We start from the raw sequence: 21,896 nt of genomic DNA, 5'->3' as shown, positions 1-21,896 counted from the left end.
ACGGGGTTTGCGTCGGCCAAAATCGTATTTAACCAACAAAGCCGCTGTCAAAGTTGAGAAATTGCGCGCTATCTCACCAGGATTCGCGTGTGCTATCCGCACCAGATGCGGGCCCTTCGCTTATACATATCCGAGCAACGGAAAATCGCCGTCGCTACATTCAAAGGGGCCCTGGTACTAAATACTTACGGCCGACTCTGATAACGACACGACAGAAACTCACTCGCAGCTGCTGCTGCGTTTTCCTATTGAAATAAAAGTTTACCGTGATAAGCAGCAGCACAGAGAGAGTAGAACGCAAAAGCCGGCACGGCTGCTGCTAGTGGCGGCAACAAAAGCTCAATCGTAACGCAATCGCACTTTCCGAGGTGCAAAAACTGACGCCGAAAAGAACAAGTTGAGCGCGACTCTCTCGTTTGCAACTTTTCAAAGTCCCAGCTGCTTCCTCGCACTCCACCTTAAAAGTGGATTAGTCCATCTGCTGATATTTTTTTAAAAAAGTTTTAGAAATTTGGCATTGCTCAATTAAAAATATTGATTAATTAATTTAATTTATAATATATTGCTGTGCTATTTAAACTAACATCAAAATATTATGTTTTAATTTTTTTAAATGGAGAATAAATAAACAATTACATCTTGATTTTCTGAACTTTTAGATCCACGTTTTTGGCTTTCTAAAGTTATCTCTCAAAAATACATCGAGTAACCTCTAAATTTCAGGTAGCCGCTTGCTTATCGAGAACCTTCTTCTTGGAATAATTACGTTTTGCTTAAAAATTTTCTAGTCATTTTCATTACTGTTATTCTCCTTTGTTCCTAATCATGGAATTGCTTGAAATTAAGTAATCTTCAATATTTTCGCGATCTGATTGACATAAGAAAATTATAAAATAGTTAATGAACCTTTTTTTTAATTTTAAACAAAGAAACAGAAAAGTGGACTTTGCCGTTGGCAAATTTTTTAATTAATTTGCTGCTGAGTGGCGAATTTGCTACACTTTTGCTCTACTTTAATAAAAGAGAAAACTAATTGGAGGAGGTTTTGAAGAGAGCGACGTTTTAATTAAAAGCAGAAAGCTGCAAAAAGTCTCACTCAGTGATGAATCCCTCGTCGGCTGACAGCTTTTCGCAAAAACCCCGTCACGAAAATGATAAATAAAGAAACAGAGAGGAGGAAAGAGCAATCTTAACTTTGGAACTCATTTTAACTCTCGCCATCCGGCAAAAGTAGATGGCGACGAATAAAAACCGGCGTGGGCGACGAGTGACTCTTGAGTGTGTACATAAGTTTGATTAAAAATAAAACACATGAAGTGCATCTGCCATTTGCACCGTGTGGCTGCACTTGAGGAGAGTAGCGGATTGAGATGTTTCACTCGGGCGCCGGCAGGAAATTAACCTTTTCCAGCGGCAATGCTGAACACGTGACTCGCTCGGCTGACTTATTGTTTCCATTACAATCCTGTGTGGCAAAGAGAGTGTCGCCCGCTTTCATTATACCGTGGAAAAGGTGGATTTCCGTCGTAAGTGACACCCTTTCCGGCTCCAGCTTGATTTTATTATTCGATCCTCGCTCGCCCAAGCGACGTCCCTCGAGGTGAAGTGGATCAAAATTATTCGGTCGTGCTTCACTTCTTAATAAAAGCGGAAACCGGATCGTGTCTGTCGGTGTCATCTTCGCAGCGGAGACCGCCACCACCTAATGAGATTCTGCTCTCGAGAGCAAATTTCGCCGAATTTATTTGCGTCTCTCCCTCGCGACATAATTAGCAAAGTTCGAAATCTTCACTCTCGCTGTTCGAGCGAAATTCGCTGTCGTGTCGCATCGTTTTGCTCGAAAACTTTCTTGGCAAACTCCAGCTTGGCCGCACAAACCACGTGGAAAATCAGAAGCAAATGCCAGCGTCTGCCAAGGTGCGCACGGCGAACAAATGTGTTAGGAAGAGATTCGGGCATAATGACCTCTCTCATCACATAAATAACACAAACAGACTCGCTTTTTAATCATACCCTTGGCCCAGACCCAACTTGTGCAGCACCGGCTTTCTTTTTGTGTGCACTTATATTTCTCAAAAATCGGAAAAAGTCACACAAAACTGATAAAATTATGTTTTCAAAAATGGCTTGTGTTCTCATTTCTAATTTCTAGTCTGAATTTCGTTGAAATTATTATATTTTTGATTATTTGTCCAATTATTACATCACATTGGTTAAATTCATATTAAAAAAAATTACCACAACTTTGTACTGAGCATTTTTATTTATCAGCAATTAACTTTCATGATTACAATGAAATATAATAATTAAAAGTGCAACTTATGCACATTAATTAAAAAACCAGTATATATTTTAATATTCTACACAATTCTATACCATCATGTCCTGATCATATCATTCTTTCGTCGAAATATTCCTCGGCCTGGAAAAATGGCTATTTTGTTACTAATCCTGCTTTGTAATTACTCCTAAAAATTGTGGTGTAATTCAGATTAAATATTTTTAATATTTAGATAGGAAATAAAAATAAGTTCATCGCATTTTCGCATTATTGTTGCTATATATATGTTGATATACTTGTTGACGTACTTATTTTCAAAGTAGTGATTTTTTAGCGTTTTGATAGTGCAAAAATATTATTGCCGACGAAAACAAAATTAAAGAAGCCGGCGATTTGTTAAAAAAAAAAATAGCTACTTCCTGACCAATCAAAAATTCTTTCCCTTGGCGTCAGACTCTGTAGCTGGTTTTTTTTTAGCGAAAAATCTTTGCATGGCTTCGCTGTACGCCAAGTGCAAGATGTAACAAGCCAATTCAAAAGCAAACGATTGTGTCGGCATTTTCATTTGTGCAAACTCGATCCTGTTGTCATGCGGCACATTGTTCGGTCTACGGCTAGCTATTGAGGCAGCACGCAAAGCATTGCTCCCTGGATAAAAAGCAAGCAACGCTCTTTGCCATACAATACACAAGCGGTGCGAAATTGGGTGCACCTTGCGGTGTTCACTTTCCCAACGTTCGCCTGCTTGTTGTCCTCATCTGGTACTTATGCCAACATGTGTGCAAAAGATTCGCATCTAGAAAAATGAGCAAAAAATATAGTTTTATATAAAAAATATATATATTTGCCTTCTGCTTATATATTTTTCTTCTTTTGTTGAAATCGGAGATCTTGAAGAGAATTCAAAGCTCTCTCTGAGCTGCACTAGTGGAGCAATATTTTCAATAAAAGCTTGGATTACAAAAACATTCACCTATCTGTCGCGCGGCTCCATATTTTTCTCCTCTGCCAAGCGCAAAGCTCATTGATTCCAGCTGCTGGATTTGCAGGGTTTTCGCCCCGAGTGAACGACCGACGACGCGCGCTGCAGCTGGAATAACAAAGTGCACCTCGCACACCCCCTTCACTAAATCCCCGAGACCATTTTCGCCACCGCATCAACAATTAACCAAATTCTAAGGATGCTCAGGGTCTTAAGGATGTTTGTTTATTAACAAGGTGAAAGCGAGGCGAGCTGGAAATTTTAATAAAATAATCCGCTCACCGAGTGAGATTTGAGCCTGCACATTATTTTCTTGGCGAATGTTTGAGACGGATTAGTGCAGTCGGGTGTGCTTATATAAAGGCATGAATGTATGTAAGCAAGAGTCGGTGCAGTAACTGTCTCGCAACGCGTCGGCTAATCTTTCGCAAACAAATTTGTAATTAGCGCGGAGTGCTGCTGCGTAAATCTACACAAAGGCCAACGTCAAGCCGCTAATTAGCTCGGGATTGCGGAGCTCGGGCGAAAAATTCGGTGTTCAGGAGAGACGTAGGCGGCGGCACAGCTAATCCTTGGTGTGGAAGAACGACTTCTTGTGTTAATGAGCATTTATTATTACTCTTTTCGAGTCAAATTGGATTTCTCAGAATGAAGGTGTGGATTTAAGCTGCCTTTTTAATTAATGAGGAACTTTGTTAAACAATTCCTTCCAATGAATTCAGAAAGTACTGCAAACTCGTTTAGCACTCTTCATCACAATGATTTCAAGTTCTTTAATTAAAATGTCGTTTTTAATGAATTTATTTAAAAGTTACTTGAGGTAGGAATTAACTTATTATTCCTTTTTACATAAAAATTCATTCTTAAGTTCATATTAAATGATATATTTAAATCCATAAAAACAATTTTATGTCAAAAAGCACCAAAAGAATAAATTTTTGCATAAATAAATTTTAGCAATTAATTTAAAAATTATTGTAACAGGTCTTGGGCACTTTTCACCATAGAAAAATCACTTATTTTGCCAATCTCTCTCTCCCTGACAGAGATGATAAAAAAGTTCCAAGGATATTATGCATTATTTGTCCTGTTAATGAATACCTTTGGCAGCTTAATTAAGTAATAACCGCTGTCATATCATCAGAGAGAGAACGGGCGTTCGGCGAATCCGAATTTCGAGCTGAATAGCAAACGCAAGCACTTCGCGGAACCGCACTCTCCGCGGGCGTAAATATTTATTGGTGCGCAGCAGCAGTCCGTTTTGTTTAGCATCTCTCTGACTAAATAGAATTATATTCTTGCGGTGCGGCGGAATATAAATACGGACGGTGCTGATAGGCTGCGGGTCGTGATGAAGAGGGGACCGAGGCGAAAATGGAATTGTGCACCATCACGCTGGCGAGAATCAAACGGCGCGATGAAATATTATCTGGAGGCGTCGTAAATCGAGCGTCCAGGCCCCATTACCATTATAAAAAAGCGAGAAGGCATCAAAATAAAGTGGCTGCCGGCAAGGGAACGCTCGTATCGCCAAATTAGCTATTGGTTTGTGCGTCGCCTGCGGACTTTTCCCCTCGTTTTCTCGGAAAAGACTCGGCCGAAAACACGACCTCCCTGCTTGTACGCGAGCCTCGACGAAATCGATCGTTTTCGCGGAAAATCGCGCGTCGGAATATAAATTGAACTCCTTAATTTAATTTCGTCGTTGTGAGCACAGCACACGCGTGTCTTATTTTTTGTAGAAAATATTGAAGACAATGAGAACTTTTCCAGGAACTCCGTCTGGTGAAAAGTTCTGACAGGCACCTGACGTTTGGGTAGACTTTTTATTAATATTGCTTCCCTTTCTCATCTATTGAAAGCCATGCTCGTGCTTCGCGATTCGCGATGAGATTGAAATGGAAATGGCAAGCAAATATTCACTTTAGTTTCCAGCTATTCAATTATAAATTGCTTTTCTTTTAGCCTTCCTTACTTTATAAGAAAATCATGCATACAAAATAAAAATTGTGATATTTATATTTACGAGAATAAATGAATATATCAAAGTGATTATTTTTTAAATTTTTTATTAATTATTAACCGTGAGCCTTAGCATATTTTAATTTTATAAATGAATACAAAAAATAGAATATTTTTAATAATAAAATTAATTAAAAAGCAAAGATTTTAACTTTTGTTTTAAATTTTATTAGTGTTTGCACCCTTAAACGTCAAGCAGAAATTGGATTTCTCAAGAACATAAAATATCTTCCACGATGCATGAAAAAATTGCAGACTGTTTCTTGTGAAAAAGATGAAACCTTGTGAGAAAAAGTCACAATTTTTTATATCAAAACTCAATTATGCCATACACAGAAAAGCAAATCAGAATGGATTTTGTATCGTCAGAAAAGGTTATTTGAGAGATTCTTATAGAAGATTCTTTTGTAAATGCAAAATAAAATCTCAAGTGGTGCTATATGAGAGAAACATTTTGCAATCTGCCTCCCCTTCAATAAAATCTCGGAGTTTTTTTTTATACCATTTTTTTGCGCCTGCTCTGAAGTGCTATCTAATTGGACTATTTTTTTGCCTGCTTGAGCATGGCAAAAATTAGTGCGAGGCTAAGCTCGCAGGTGATTTAAGGGGTGTCTGCGTTTGAAGTTGAATGGGCGCGATTTGTCACGTCACCCCGAGAAAATTCACGTGTCACCCACGGGCTCTTTCGCTAAAGCGACGGCGTTTGATAAGACGGAGTAGAGAGCGCAGCTATCTGGCTGATGGATGGATGGATTAAGTTGCAGAAACAAGGAGCGAGAGTGGGCGAATTTACAAACGGATTTGCCCTCTGCGTGCATCATTTTGGCAGGCCGTGATAAATTGGCACCATCTCGCTTTGACAGCAGCCCTCTCGCTTGCTCTCTCCGCTTTTCTAATTCTCTCTTAAGCTTTTGCACGATTTCGCTTTTTGTTTCCTGGATACGTCATATAAGCTTCGATAACAACTTGGGCTTCAACCCCCTTCCTTCCAGCTTGACCGGTTAATCAAACTGAGAAAAATGTAATTTTCTTTAAGCTGAGAATGTAAAAATACAAAGTATAGCAATTTGATCATTTTAAAACACTCAATTAATAAAGACTAGAGTTGCAAAAATTAACTTTGAACAATGATTCAAATAGAAAAAAAAGCATTTCATATAAATATTGAATTTCAGCCGTTACCCAAGAAATAAAAATAAAATTACTTTACTTAATTCTTAAGTTAATTAGCGTCGATAATTGTTTTTAAAAATATCATATTCTAAAATAAATTCCACTATTATGCAAAAATATCTATCAGGACATGAACTGCGAAACTTTGATTTTCTGAAAGTTTTTAGTGATTAAATTCTTGACTTAAATAAAAAAAAAATTGACACACTGAAATTTATATATAAAAAAAAAAAATGCATAGAATTTCACATGACTTAGATACTCACCTAATACCAGGGATTTAAATTATAAATTTATTATTCCTCGTGAGTCATTCAAGTTATCTCCTCCTAAGATTATATTACGACATCTTGACGTTCCCACCTCCCATCTTACATATATATTTTGACAGCAGAGGCAGAGACAATCAGGCAGGCACTCTGCTCTGACGGTGTCACAGACAGTCGTGTAGCATTTCAACCCCGGCGACGCCTTAGGGGCCAAGATTACACCCCGCGTGTGTGTTTTACGGGCCATCAAAGTGACGGCTCAATATAGAGACAACACATATATGAAGGTGTTGTCAAGAAAGTCTCGCGGCGATCGGAGATTTTGACGCGTTTTATCATCTCGGTCAAAAGTGGAAGACGCAATTGCGTTTCCTCTCTCTCGTGACACAAACTTTTGCACCGAGAGAATTGAACCGCTCTGGTATTGTTGCGCGACAAGTTACAATTTTATGACCGTGCAATTGCGGCCATCGTATTTTACTGCCCGCGTCTGGGGTTTTAATAAAAGTTTTGCACTTTTCTGATAAAAATCGCGCTCGAGTTTTCAAGCCAGCGGTTACTTGGAACTGCCAATATTTGCTCCGAGTAGTTTTTACGTCTGTAGAGAAGCTGCGGGGATATGGCAAGAACTGTTTTTATATTTCGGTGACACCGTTCTTCGAAATTCACCTTGCTTCTTGTAGCGTGAAAACGTCCTATGTGGGTTGCAATGAAGAAAATGAAAGGTCAAAAGGAATGACAAAGAAAGGAAAAAAATAACTTACATGACAAAGTATCACGCGCAAATGTTTTTCAAACAAATTTAGTCAGAACTCAGAAAACATTTTAATAATGTCTGCTTGTTGAATCTACATTTTCCAATTTCACAACCCGTCCTTGTATCAAAAAGTTAAATCAGAGCGCCGTTTTGAATTATTAATTTTAATTTTAAAGAAGATAAATTTTGAGGTCTGAAGCTTTTTAACTGTGTTTTTTTTAACCCCTCTACAATCCAAATATTATTATCTTTTTTTTAATGTTATTAATTTTATTTAAAAATAAACATTTTTACAGAACTTTCAAATAACTTTATTTTATAAAATTATTCTTATTTAATTTTAAACCCCATTTAATTTGAAATCAAGAACATTATAAATGTAACTAGAGACCTACATAATATGATATTTAATATATTTAATCGAGGACCAAAGTCATTAGTGTAGCGTTTATCTTATGAGATAATAATATTCCCTTGATGTGTAGGTGATATGCAGTTAATTTTGGAAATGATTAAAATTAAAAGTTAACTCATATTTTAATTGCATCAATATCATGATATGGAATGAATATGGACACAATCTAATTTATAAATGATAAAATTGATATACAAAATTTTAATCAAAGTATGCAGACGATCACTCGCTACTTCGCTAGAACTTTTGCTAGCATTAATTATTCACGTCGCAATTCTGACATGATAAATTCTGCACGGTGGTACATCATAAAAAATCGCCGCACATTTTTATCCACTGCGCTCTCTTGGTACGACACGTCTTTTTTTATCGCCTTCACACTCTAATAAGTCGGGCACGGTATCGCACAACAATGATTCTGCTGTGCTGAGAATGTGAGCGGAGGAAGGGAAAAATGCAGACGCAGCAAATTTGCCTTGAAATGGAGGGAGGCGCTCCACGGCGGTGCCGCCGTGCGAAGCCGACGACAAATTATTCCATTCGCACCGTCTGCTGAATAGAAAAGTCTGCTGCCACTCAGCGGTGTGCTCATTTTTTCGCAAGACAATGTTTCTGAGTGCTTAGCTTAAAAAATGAACATAAAGCCTGTCGCTTTTGCCAAATGAGAAATACATTTGGTTGGAAACGCACAAGACGTGAAGGTGAAGACAAGCAATTTAGATCAAGCTTTTCTTAGAAACGAAAAAGTAATGAGCCGTTTTATTAGGGAGATGAAATAAATTTTTCAGGTTGAAATGTTCTTAAAAAGCTTTAGAGCAAAATAAATCAATATTTTGTATGCTTTCGAAAAAGAAAAGAAAAATCATTTTTTGCCGGCGTCCAGGCATGTGAGGAATTTTCATCAGCGGCTTATTTTAATGAATTCCTGAGGGCACCCTTCCGCGACCGAGAATTCCACCCGCGTTATCATCGAGATTATACCCTGCTCGTTTGAATACCTCCCGAGCTGCTTTTCCTTCGAGCGCATAATATTTCCTTTCTGCAAGTCGGCACGCACCAATTGCTCTTGACACACGGCGCGTCAGCGTAGCAAATCAGTATTCGCGAAACGGAAATCGCCACGCAAGCAAATGCATCTGACAGTTGGAAAATATTTTCACACACGTCCGAGTTTCGTTGCACGGTTGTTTTCGTGTCAGCCGTTTTTTTCTCCACCAGTACAGCACTCTTGACGTTAACACTGATTGCGTGAGAAGGGTTTGCCATTTCTTGCGTACTTTCGAAGAGTGGAATATGTATTTGCCAGTTGGTCTTAAATAATAAAGGCAATTCTAGTGAGCACCCAGTGTCTATTTGTAGATACATCCAATTTTGAGTGATACTAGACACGCTCATCAAAGAATATACCGCAGTGCTAAAAAAAAATGATCAATAGGCCCAGCAACTCTACTTTAACGCAAAAAAAAAACATTTCAGGCGCAATTTTTAAATTTATTTTTTTCTTACTGGAAACTTTCTGAAGAAATTTAAAAAATATTTTTTTTAACAATTTTATTGAATTTAAACACTCTTCAAGGCAAAAATAATAAAGTACAATATTATAACATAAAATATATTTTTGAAAATCTAATTTACTCTTAGTTAATTGTAATGGAAATTAATTACAAATATAAGCGATATGAAATAAACACGCCTGATGAAGTAAAAAAGACTTACAATTAATTGAGATGTTGTTGTATGGAAAGATTTTTTTTATGTTTTACTTTTCCATTAAGATTTTTTTCAAATTGGTTTGCAACTAATTATAAATTAAAACAACATATATGAAGCATGATTTAGTTCGTGAAATTGCATTAAATCACAGAACAAAATCGTATAGAATGAGATAAAATTTATCATAAATTTTAATCACGAGAATCTCAATTTTTAAACCCAGTCTTCAAAATAAAAAGCAATGGAAATGATACAAATGACATCTGAAAAAGAAAAACAAAAAAGTCTCTGAAAAATAATCAATAATACTGTATTTTTGCTGTAACATATAAGATATAACGGCATTATAGAAATAGAAGAAAAGAAAAAATAAGAAAAAGTAAACTTTTTCTCCACAGCTGTCGTAAAAATTTTTAGATAATAAACCAAAGCTCGTGTCAGAAACTTTTTGCTCACCTTTTGTTCCGCTCACGGCGAGACTTTAAAGCACGTGGCATTTTGCACACAGACCGCGGCGGAACAGCATCGTAAATTAAAACGACTTCACTTTCGTTTTATGTGTGGCTGTTTCGTTGGCGGCTTTTATTAGCCGCAGGAGTTAAGTCGGAAAATACACACAGAGGCAAAATCACCCACACACGCATACAACAAAGAGCCCATCATGGAGTTTGGTTCGTCGGTGTCGTGACTCTCGCAGGCCGACTTGTTAAAAGTACCAAAATAAACCAAACTACACCGTGTTCCACCTCTCGTGGCACCGGAGAGAAAAAATAGAAGCAGCGACCGACAGCAAAAAGCAAACGACCGACCAACAAACAGATTGGCGCGTTCTCGGCCGCGAGCGCAATTTCTGGCTTTTCTAATTGCCAATTAGCTGGATGTATCATTAAATTTGGTGACTGAAAAAGCGGTTGCCGAGATTTATGGCGCGAGAGTGGAAGGAAAGCTTGTTTGTAGTTTTGATGGTTGGCCGAGCACGCCCCTATTTGCTCGCGTGTAAAGCAGCATGTGCCAATAAATAATCTGCTGATAAATGTGTGCGAATCATATGTCATGCATTTATAATTTATATGAAGAAGCAATAAACTTAAATTGAATGGATGATGATAGTAACAACAGAGATAAAACCACATTTATTTATGCATCGCTAAAATATTTTTCCTTCTCCATAACTCATTTTTTTTTTTTTTTTTAATATTGTTAAATATGTAATGAAATTGTGAGCAGAAGCGTCACATAATTATGAAAGTTTTATAAGTAGTTTACGCACAGCACAAATTTGGTTTCATTTTTCTTCATTGAATTTGTTAGTTGTGTTTTTTTATTATTATTAATTAATACTTATCCTGAGAATTCATTGTTGTGTTTTTATTAAAAAAAAAAAAAAAAAAAAAAAAAAATTAATATCTGATTTACGACTTTTTCGCATCACATTGAAAGGGTATCGTAATATTATCGTAAAAAATGGAGAGAAGCTGCATTCCACACTGATTCAAGGTCAAAAAGCAGGTAGAATAGAATATGGCGAAAAAGCGACGTTTCCACAAAATTGCATTATCCGTGACGTCACTCGGTTGACCCCTGATTGCTGCGTGACGATAAGAAGTGGAGAAGATGAGGGTAAAGTGGTTTTGCACAGCTTGAGAATGGGCGCATTCCAATGTGAAAAAATGCCTCGTAGGCCAAATAGAAATTTTGTACCATTTTTAGATAATTGTATTCTTCAACATATTTCCAAAAAAAATCATATTATCCCGCGTTGTTAAATTTTTTAAAATTTTGATTTTATTAGTTTATTATCTATTAATAATAATAATAATTCATTTCTTTTTATAAAATATAAAGTTGTATTTTAAATAATTTTGTAAGTTTTATTATTTGTATAATATATTCATTTTATATTTAAGCAATTATAATAATGGAACATCTTAACCTTACACCAAATCAAATTATAATTTGTTGATAATTATACAATGAATAATATTTTTTTTAAATATTTTGTTAAATAATTCACGCTCTTCCTAGAACAAATTATAACATAGTCAAAACCCAATCGCTTCTCTGTTCTTGCTCTGATTGAATTTATTGCCTATTATGTTAAATATGATATGAGATTATCTTCAGAACAGAAGGTTAATCAAATAGTTAGTTGAATTTGTCATGTGTAATGAAGAATGAAAGTTAATGTTTATAATATCATCATATTTATTCAGAACCATTTTCCTAGAGCTTTCGTTTACTAGTTCTCATGTGTGCTGAAAAAAACCTGAACCCCTGCATGTAGATGGAGGACTCTTGTGAGGGAGTTTGCAAACGGAATGTGCGATTGCACGCGTTAGAGAGGCTTTGCCTTTTTGCATACAAACTGCCGGTTGCGTCGCGCACACCAAGAAAAAAGCCGTCAAGTGCGAAGGCAAACGCCGTCAAGAATGGCACGCGTTTTGGCATTTTTGTGAGCATGGCCCTCCCGGGGTTTCGGCGGGCGGAAAAGTAAAATAAATTACAACACCCGCCCGAATTTCCTGCTCGCGATGCACCAAACTCGGCGTCGAGAGCCTGAGAGAGAGGGAAAGAGGATAATGGCCCTGCCGGCGAATGACCTTCTAGCAGCATTACAAGGGTCAATAGAGTTTTAGGAAGGGCTGCAACGGGCCCGCTGCCAACATTGTGAACTAATGCGTGAGGAATCTGTTGATTAATCACGCCGTTTATTTTGGAAAAATTGCATTATTTGGTTTAAAAAAAAAAAATACTTAACAAAATATAAATAAGAAATTGCAAGTGCATACAAAAAAATATTTTGAAAAATATTCAAGCAAAAAACAAATAAATTTTTCCATGTACAAAGGTTTTTTATATTAAAATTTTATTTTCGCAAAACAATTGGAAAATGTGAATTCTGGTTTTCTACGTGAGCTTAAGTAAGAAGCGGACTTTCAGTGTGCAAATTCTAATTATTATTTTTTTTTTTAATATCATGTAAAATTTTGTAAGATTTGAGGTAAGTCCATAAGTAAGAAAGAAAATAATTAGCAAACTAAATAATAAAGCAATTGATAAAAAATAAGCTTTTAACATCGCAAGTATACGGTTGTTTTTAAACATATGCTAGATGATGAACATAATGATATTACCATATTGTTGCTGCAACTTGTGATATGCAACCCTAATGTTCATTTTTTTCCGGAAATCAACTTCACGTGATGGGGGTTTATCCCTGCGTTATAAAGTATATATTCACATGACGACGACGCTGCCAGGAAGCAGGAATATGTTGCGGGGTCGAAATGGACGCGTGCAACAAAGAAATGCCAAGAAAGATTAAGAAGAGGAGGAGCAACTTTTAAAGAAAAATACACTCACAGGAAAAGTCTCCGTTTCCTTCAAAACAAGCCGGCGAAAAAGCAACGCTGCGGCTTGACAGTTGTTTTTTCCCCGACGAGAGCAAAGTTAACCCCCGGGGTAAAAAAGAGGTGAAATCCGGTAGCGTGCATTCGCGTTTTTCATGATATGGCAATAATCAGGGGGGCCGAGACCGAGATCCGCCTCTCGGCAATTACGATAAAGAATAAACAGTTTGAATTTTTTGCTTGCCGCGAAGGAGCAAAGAGAGGTTTTTGGTAGGCCCGATAACAAGCAGGAAAGGAACATGAAAGTTCGTGCCGCCGATATTTAACATGGAAATAATAAATATTGACAGCTCTTGTGGCTGGTGGAGCCGTGCCAGCCGAGTGGAGCTCTCGAGTGCTAATATTGATTGCCAACAACACACCTTTCAGGCTGGAAAAGCCTCTTTAGCGCGCGCCTGTCGCCCTGCTGGATTACTCTAAAAACCCAATGTGCCTGTCCTTTGTAAAACAATTTATCACGCTTTATCGATTCTTTGAAGCGTTCAGTTTTTAACCGGTTGCGCTTTTGAGCGAACTTGAGTGGCGTTTGACGTGCGCTGATTGAAGATGGCAAGAGCAGAAGAGAAAGTGAAGAGGGAAAGCTTTGTGTTGCGTATTTTTGGATTTTGTTTTTTGCCTCTCAAAACACAAGGCTGTAGAGGCTAAAAAATTATTATTGGATTATACTCTATTCTAACTTGCAAAAAAACCGTTTGTTGTCTTCAATTTTTAAAACCAAAGTTCACTTTTACTTTTTAGTTTTAGAAAATTTAAACTGATTATATAACCTCAAATCGATCATCTTTTAAAATATTTTAACATGTCTAAGTCCACTTCTTTTACACACAATTTCAGAAAATATGTAGTAATCTTAATTCATTAAAGGGAGAATTTCTGAAAAAAGAAATTTCAATTATAAAAATTGGATAGCAAACGTCTCTAACAAAGTGGTTATTTTGACCCAAAATTCTGGACATGTTTGATGTTACAAAGAAATAAATGGGTAAACAACCGGTCAATTTTTGTTCATAATTTTGTTTCAATATTGAATTCAATTATACGCTTCAATGAGCTCTTTGTCTCTCTTTGCCTGTCAAATCGTGAATGGCACACACTAGTGTCTGTATCGCAGCTCAGTGGGTTGCAGTAGCTTTGAATCGTCGCGAATTACACTGCTGCGGTGCTTCACTTTATCGCCAAAGGCAGACATCGCCAAAAGGGAAATGTGCGCAGGGTTGCATGCATGCACGCGACCGGTGGTTGCTTAACGACGATGACACGTGTGCACAAAATCGTAAAACGAGCCAAGCGCGGAATTTAATTTGCAGTGTGCTGTTTAGTCTACCGGGATTTAAAACTTTGCACAACAGCAATAAAAACTTGCGTGGACCCTCAGCTTACCCGGGAGATCCGCTTAACTTGCTCAAGATAATTGAATTTTCCAGGCTTTGGTTCATAAAAATATGGGAGTGTTTGAGATGATCCTAAGCGTTAATCATTTTAAGACCATACGCGATTTGTATTTAAGTAAATTAGTGTTATATAATTTATATTATAAAATATATTTATTTACTTATTTTAAAATTTTGCTAATTTGATTTATTTAAATTATTTAAAACCAGCTATTTGTATATTTTAATCATTTTATTTTCAGGTAAACGGTAATAACAGAAGAAGCAAAACAAATATTTGATTTTAGAACAAAATAGATATTGAATTATAAATTTTTTATTTAATACTCTTAAATCTTAACGAATGTGATTGATCATGATAGCAAGACTGAAAATATGCATTTAATATTCAGATGGTATGGTATACTCCAGCTCGATATTATATTTTAAATAATTCATTAATTCAACACTTAAACATATATTCAGGGATTTCAGGGAGTTTAATTTGCAATCATCAAAACTTTCTCCGCAACGTAAACTTTGGGGATTTTCAAGGGCTCACTATTAAAGTGTTACCAAAACCCTTCTAAACTCTTACCCCTGGCTTTCGCAAATCCGGCTCAGTGCACCAGTAAGCCACTTTTAAAAGGGTGCTCTCTTCGGACCAATTATGTGACAAATTTCACCGTCCGGGTCAAAATTTCCGGCGAGCGGGCAGCGGAATTCAATTAAGCGACGCACAGGGCAATCATTGACACGCCCGGCCGGATACACGCATGCGAATTCCGTGGACGCAGTTTTTGGCGCGCGAGGCGTAACGAGCCTCTCGAGCCGGCGGTATGTGCCGTGCGCCCCGAGCGTTTCGGGGGTAGCGACGGAACACAACCCTAGGTGATGTACGGCCCCAATGGGTGGGTCTACGTCGGCGTGACGCCGTACAAAAGCGAGAATGGCGCGACAAGTATTTCACTTTTAACGCCGAAGGTCGCTTGTGTCCACTTTAAGGGTTCGTTCTCGGTACTTTAACTTGGAAAACTGTTTTCACACACGACTCCCATAAGCTCATTGTGAATTTCAGATTCCCCTCTCTGCACCTGTTTAATATATTTAAAAAAAATCCGTATTATATGCTTTTGCTTACCACAGAAAAATAAATAGGGATGACGTGAATATTTTCTTTAATTGTTAAAGAATTTTGTTGAGAACGATATCATAATTTGTTTGAAAAGTTAATGAATTTTTTAAAATATATTTTTACTTGTGATATGCACCAATACCATAATTTCTTTAAGGACGCTGGATCAATAGAAAGAAAAGCGAGAAATTTAGTTAGGCCATAAAAATTTACTATGAAAGGAATCTCAGTTGCTTTTACGTATCAAATATATTTTCGCTGAATAAAGAGGTGTTTTTTCTCCTTTTTAGAGGGTCGGTTGAATGTACCAACGGCTCTTTTGCAAATTAATGAGGAGCTTTGGTAACGGGGGGATTGGTCTGGAAAGTAGAAAAGTTGCTACAACTTTTCCCGCAGACTTTGTCAGCATTTTCAAGAGTAACTTTTCTCCGTTAATTAACAACTTTGAACTTTTTTCAATGCAAACTTTTAAAGATTTCAAGCAGACGCAACATTGTTCAAAAATTAAATATAAACACTTCATTTCTCATTCATTAATCCGACACAAATCGAACTAATAATTAATGTTTCCTTGGACGGAAGTTTGATTTGGCCGATATGATTTCGGTCACATCAACTTTTAGCCCGTTTCCTGTGCAGGCCGATGTAACGAGGGAGGGCGGCTGTATAGATTGGATCAAAGAAATTCGGTGGGTCGCAAGCGTGCCGGCCTAATTTCGAGTTTCCTGGTTCTCGCTGGCTTTGTGGCCAAGATCAATCTGCGCCTCGGCCGCCGGCAGTGCAGCTTTAAGTGTGTACGGCAGCCATTTTTAGTTACAAACCTATCAAAATCACATCAAGTGCCCATCAAATGCGAGCGTTCGTCCGTTCGTTTGCCTGCCAAAAGTCGTTCCACTATTTATTTAGAGAAGAGCGCAAGGAAATAAATAGGCCGCCCGGCCTTTTGCTGCGCCGGCAGATAATCCAAAATAAATAATGCATCTCTCGTGCTGTGAGTGGCACGCCTCTTTTGATAAAGCTCAGCGTTCCCACCAAATAAATATCAAGAGTCGGCTCGGGCGAAAAAAAAAATATAATAACACACCCGCAGAGCTGCGCTTCAGATTTGAATCTCTTCCACGCAACGCAAAACGGGTTAGCCGAGGACGTTGCTGGGAAACGCGATACCCGGCGGATGAAATAAAAATGTCAACTATAAATTCCATTTTAATTAAGAAAACAAAGCTCGGGTAGGGAGAAACGGAGACAAATTTAATGCCGAGAGACGGTTCTTCCTTTTTCTTTTTTTTTTTTTTCAATTTACGGCGAGAGAGCGAGTCCATTGACTGCTTCCACTCACACACAACATACTCTTGCTTCCATTCAGCGTCGGGTCGTAAGAAGATTATTTTGCTTCATTCTTTTTGCAGGTCGTCGTCACCTCTTTTGATATTGGTCTCTCGTGAATGGGCTCGAAGGGCAAACAAAAAGCATAGAGGAGGAAAAATGTTATTATCGTGGCTTTTATCGTCACCCACACTCCACAAAAAGCATTGCTTTTTGGATGGGTTGAAGAATTTTTGTTGCAATGAAAAACGTTATTGGAAAAAGAAAATAATGGCTCAAAGGGGTTAAAAATAAAATGGCAATATGTGATAAAATTATATTTAGGTCTCTAGCTTTTTCACAAAACATTTCACTTCAATTTCATATTTTTTTCTTTCTAATATTACTAGTAAAATATTTAAATCTTACCTTTAATTTTTTATTCTTAAAGTTTATTTTAATTTCCTTCCTATTTGTGTACACTTGCTTTTCCATCCGATAAAAACTGCACGCAGTAAATGCCAGGGAAAGCACCCAAGCTCACGAGAAAATAATGAGAAACCGACTCGTGCATGCATTGGAATTCAAAATCGCTGGCACGGAAACTGCGAGCGTTTTCTACTTTTAATTAATCTGCAAGAGCGCCTTTTTCCGCAAAATCATCTCGGCTGCTGCTTAATCACGATAAAAGCTGTTGAAAGTGTCATTACTCGTCAGCCCGAGGACAAAAAGCAGCGGTGCAGGAACCGCGAAATGTTTGCTTTCCAACTCGTCACCCTGTCGTTTCCTCTCGCCGTCGGCCACTTTGCTAATTATAACAACAAACTGCCTAATGGCAAATGAATGCAAAAAGATTCGTTCTAATTGCATTTTTCTGGAGACGACCCACGCTTGAATTGCACAAAGTCGCAAATTTTTTACAACCCGATGATTTAGTGGCTCGCTCGGCCGCCACCATTTATCTCTCGCAGCGTGAGTGACGCTGATATTTTACAGCTCCTCGATGGATCCATCGTCGGCGAGGCGGAGAAAGAGAAGGAAGGAAAAAATACGAGAAACTAAATTCACCGCTTTTTAGTATCCTTTTATGTACACCATGATAAATGATAAAACTTTATGGCCCCCAACGTAAAATAAATTTTATGGCGGCCATTATGATGAGAATTAGGATATCGTTGAGGCGGAAAGCGACGGGGTGGGATCACTTTGCGATTTCCGAAGACGGAATTGTGGAAAATCACGCCGCAGAATGGCATGCAGGTGCAACCAAAGTCGTCAAAAAGTTGGCCTGCTCCAGTGCGAGAGGGTGGAATGAATGAACGAAAGGAGATCTGTAATAAAAGCACGCCTTTTGTAACTCGAGTGCTGCAAACATTTTGCTTTCTAAGTGGAGTGTAATGCAAAAATACATTGAATAGTCTTTATAAGCTTCAATCTGCAGCGTTCAAAATTATAAGTACCATTACTAGCTCATTCTGAGAGCATTAATTTTGTAAGATTCCAGGTATTTTAAGGAGGAGCTTATGATATAGTTAAATCAGTGCATCGTTTGCTTGTTACCTATTGTTGTACTCTGAAGTCAAATCTGGTACTTTATATGATTTCAATGGGTCAAAATAGGTCAAGCAAGCCCCATTTCTCTTCGCCATAACTTTCAGACTGTATTTTTTTTTATGCAGACTATCAAATTTTGAGCAAAATTGATCGGGCAATTTTTTAGCAGTAGAAATATTTCAGGCCTTTTGACCAATGGTAACCCAATGCAACAATGAAAGTTTTGCATTGTTGATAAGGTCAAAAGGCATGAAATATTTTTTCATGTGTGCGAATTTAATTGAATACAGTTATTGAAGTTAAATATTTGTATATTTATATAAAAAAACTAACCATTTCTTAAATTATAATTAATCCTTGAAAGTTTCTCAAATATATCATTATGAGTTTCACTTATAATTCTCAAAGTACCTCACTAACCAAATTATATTAAATTACATTAAAGATTTTAAGGTTTTAACTTATTAATCGCTATTAATGATACAACAAGTTAAATCATTTGGATGAAAATTACAATTTCATTGAATAGTGTTAAAGTCTTTAAATTATTTTAACTATTTATTATATTTTTTAAGCATTTTAATTATATAGTGGCATGGGCATTACATAATTTAAATTGATTACATTAATTCATTTTCAAAAGCAAGTTTCAAGCATTATTTAAAAAATGACGATGTAAATATTTACCAGGCTGTGCATTTTCCAATGCTGAATAAATTTTACTAAAAGCATTGGAATAATACAGAATCCAGTTTCAGATCTGGCTCGTTCAAGCGGCCCATTCACTTTATAAGCAATTTCCCTCCTTTTTCTTGCTCGCAGCACGCGGTGCCCTTCCATGCAAATCCGTCCACGATCTGCATATTGCAACGCGCACCTTCCAAGAATATTCAATTAGCTCCTATTCTGCTCTTATTGTTAATCTGTTGAATAGAAAAAGCCGAGCTGCAATTAGTAGATGGAGAGCAATTCGCCTCTCTCAGGGTGCCATTGCCAAGTGGCTCAATGGCATAAACATACGACTTGTTTTATTTACTCGGCAATGCAAGTCGGCGATAGGGAGGAAAACAGCTTATTGATTTAGAGCCTCGGTTGAACGCGCGCCTCGCAACCGCGTAATTAAGGTGAAATTGCGCTTTTCTCCCCGCGGCTCATATTTTCTCGAAGCGCAGCCACTTGATGCGAGTATGCAGCGGGCAAAGCACAGCTGCTCGGCGCATTGCATAACCGGCCAAGGATGCAGGCGGCACAACTTGTATCGCGCGCGCCGGTTTAACTGCCACTCGAATGATGTCGTTAGATGGGCAGACAGCGGCAAGACGTGAAACAGTTGCAAGCAGCAAATGACTCGAATCGTTACTTGCTGCTCCGCGATGAATATATTGAAAAATAATGATGTTCTTCTATAGATAACGAGACTTTGTGCCAGACACATTGCAAAATGCCCTTAATGTGTGTTAAAAAAATTTATATTTAATTACTCCATGGAATTGAATACTTTTTTGCATTATTTATTTATTTATTATCATATTTTGCTTCTAGTAACTATTTTTAATTAAAAAAGTAATTTACTTTCCAAATGAGATGTAGAAGGAAAATTAAGTTATTAAAAAAAAAGAGTAATAATCAATACCTGCTATTTTTCCTTGTTTATTTCAACAGCTGCAACTCATGGACGTGTCTTTCAAATATGAATTTAAATCACGACTCATGAAAACAAAATTTAATATATATTTAAAATCTGGTGTTAACGTTTTATCAAAAGGTGTAACAGGTTTTGTTTTTAAAATAAGAAAAGAACAATAACAACATGTAAATATTTGAAAACAAGTATAAAGACGTAATAAAATTACTATTAATATTTTTCAATGTCCAAAAATTAAACAACAAGCTTACTTTTTCGTTATAAAAAAAATATTAATTACATTTAATTGTTAAAAACAATTAATTTAAATAAGATTCCAGCTGCATTCATTCCCATCAAGTAAAAGAGCAATTTGATTCGGCGCACAAAAACCAGTTCCACTTTGTAATTGAATAAATTTCATCAAGACTAGGCCAAGAGAACAAAAGTTTGCTCTGCCTGGCAGCACATGGGCAGAAGAGGCGAATCAGCGGCACCCTAATCCCGACAGTTCGCCTCTCTCTCTCTTTCTTTTCTCTTCCCCACTTTTCGTCAGCCGCGTGCAGAACGAGCGAGGCGACTGTCAATTTGGCACGAGCGCCGCCGCTCCGCTCCCCTGGCCGTGCAATTCTCGTTTTTCGACCGGTGAGTAACAAACATTGTTGTTTCATTAAACGCGTCCAGACGTCGGGTGGGCGTTGGGCAATAACGCTCCGTCGGCTTTTCCACGTCCTTTTGATCCGGGGCAAAAAAAAAAGAAAGTTGCTAGGAAAATGGCCGGAACAACTTATTTACCTTATTTTTCCTTGTGCATCCGACTCTCTATCTGTCGCTGCAAGAAATGTCGATTTTATATTTTATTATTTCGCAGCACTTGAGTGCTTTTGTGGCTAGCTATATTTCTCTAGGTGAATGATCTCGTAAAATACACGACAGTTCATGCGGCTGACGGAGTTGATGGCTGTCTGGAATTCCGCACAACATTTTTCATAGAGTGGATCCATTTGTCCTGATGAAAAATTACAGAGTATAAAAATTTGCAAGATATGCTCATTTTATCTTCCAAATATAAAGAAATTGAAATTTTTTAAATGGCTTTATCTATACCAAGTGGATTTTAATAATATTTTTTAAGTGTTTTCTGTCTTTAAAAAATTCAAATTTTGCCATTTTTTTTATAATTTTCATATAAATTAAAGCAATAAAACTATTTATTTTACCAAGCTTTCAGTTTCTTCAAATTAAAATTGAATTTTTTTACCTTGACCATAAAGAAGCGCAATTCCAGATTATTAATATAAAAGGGGAGAAGATATTTATAAATAAAACGCGGTTAAAAGTTAAAAATAAGCAAATTGATATTATGACATTATTTGTTGCCTTTGTGACCGTCGCAAGTGACATAATTCACAGTCCCCTCTCTATTTCTACTACGGTTTTACTCTCTGCAGAACTAATGAAAGAAAATGACTCCATCATTTCAGCAGAGCGAGCGGTAATTTTAATCGCTTAATTGCCTCCTAATGACGTCTCGCCGCGCAATTACACGGGCCGCGTGGCAAAAAATGTTTTTGCAAGTCATTCGATTTCATTTTAATTGTCTAATAAATTGCACGCGAGCGGTCTTAATGGCTTCTAAAGATGAGACTTTTAGTACGCGCCGCGGCGGCAGCGCCCGTTCGGGCAATAAAGTTGAATTCCTGCGGCCTGCGCGGCTCATCTCGATGCACGCGCGCATTTGTAATTATATTGCCGGGCGCCTAATGGAATTGCCAGAGGAGCCGCTTTTCCGCACACACCACAGCCGTATTGAAAGCGAAACTTTTTTGCTCAACTCTTTACGATCTGATAAGCTAATGTAAATTGTCGCCTACTGATGGAATTTT

General features: G+C 37.3%; 1 protein-coding gene across 3 annotated transcripts in view; it reads left to right on the top strand.

The window, feature by feature from the left end:
• LOC132201788 (somatostatin receptor type 2-like) overlaps nucleotides 1–21,896 on the top strand; it is an 83,463-nt gene that overhangs the window by 15,148 nt on the left and 46,419 nt on the right. The window lies entirely within an intron of this gene.

Source organism: Neocloeon triangulifer, unplaced genomic scaffold (assembly GCF_031216515.1).
Source record: "Neocloeon triangulifer isolate White Clay Creek 2 clone unplaced genomic scaffold, ASM3121651v1 ptg000014l, whole genome shotgun sequence".
In the NCBI taxonomy this organism is placed as follows: Eukaryota; Metazoa; Arthropoda; class Insecta; order Ephemeroptera; family Baetidae; genus Neocloeon; species Neocloeon triangulifer.
This window is presented reverse-complemented; position numbering and strand designations above follow the sequence as displayed.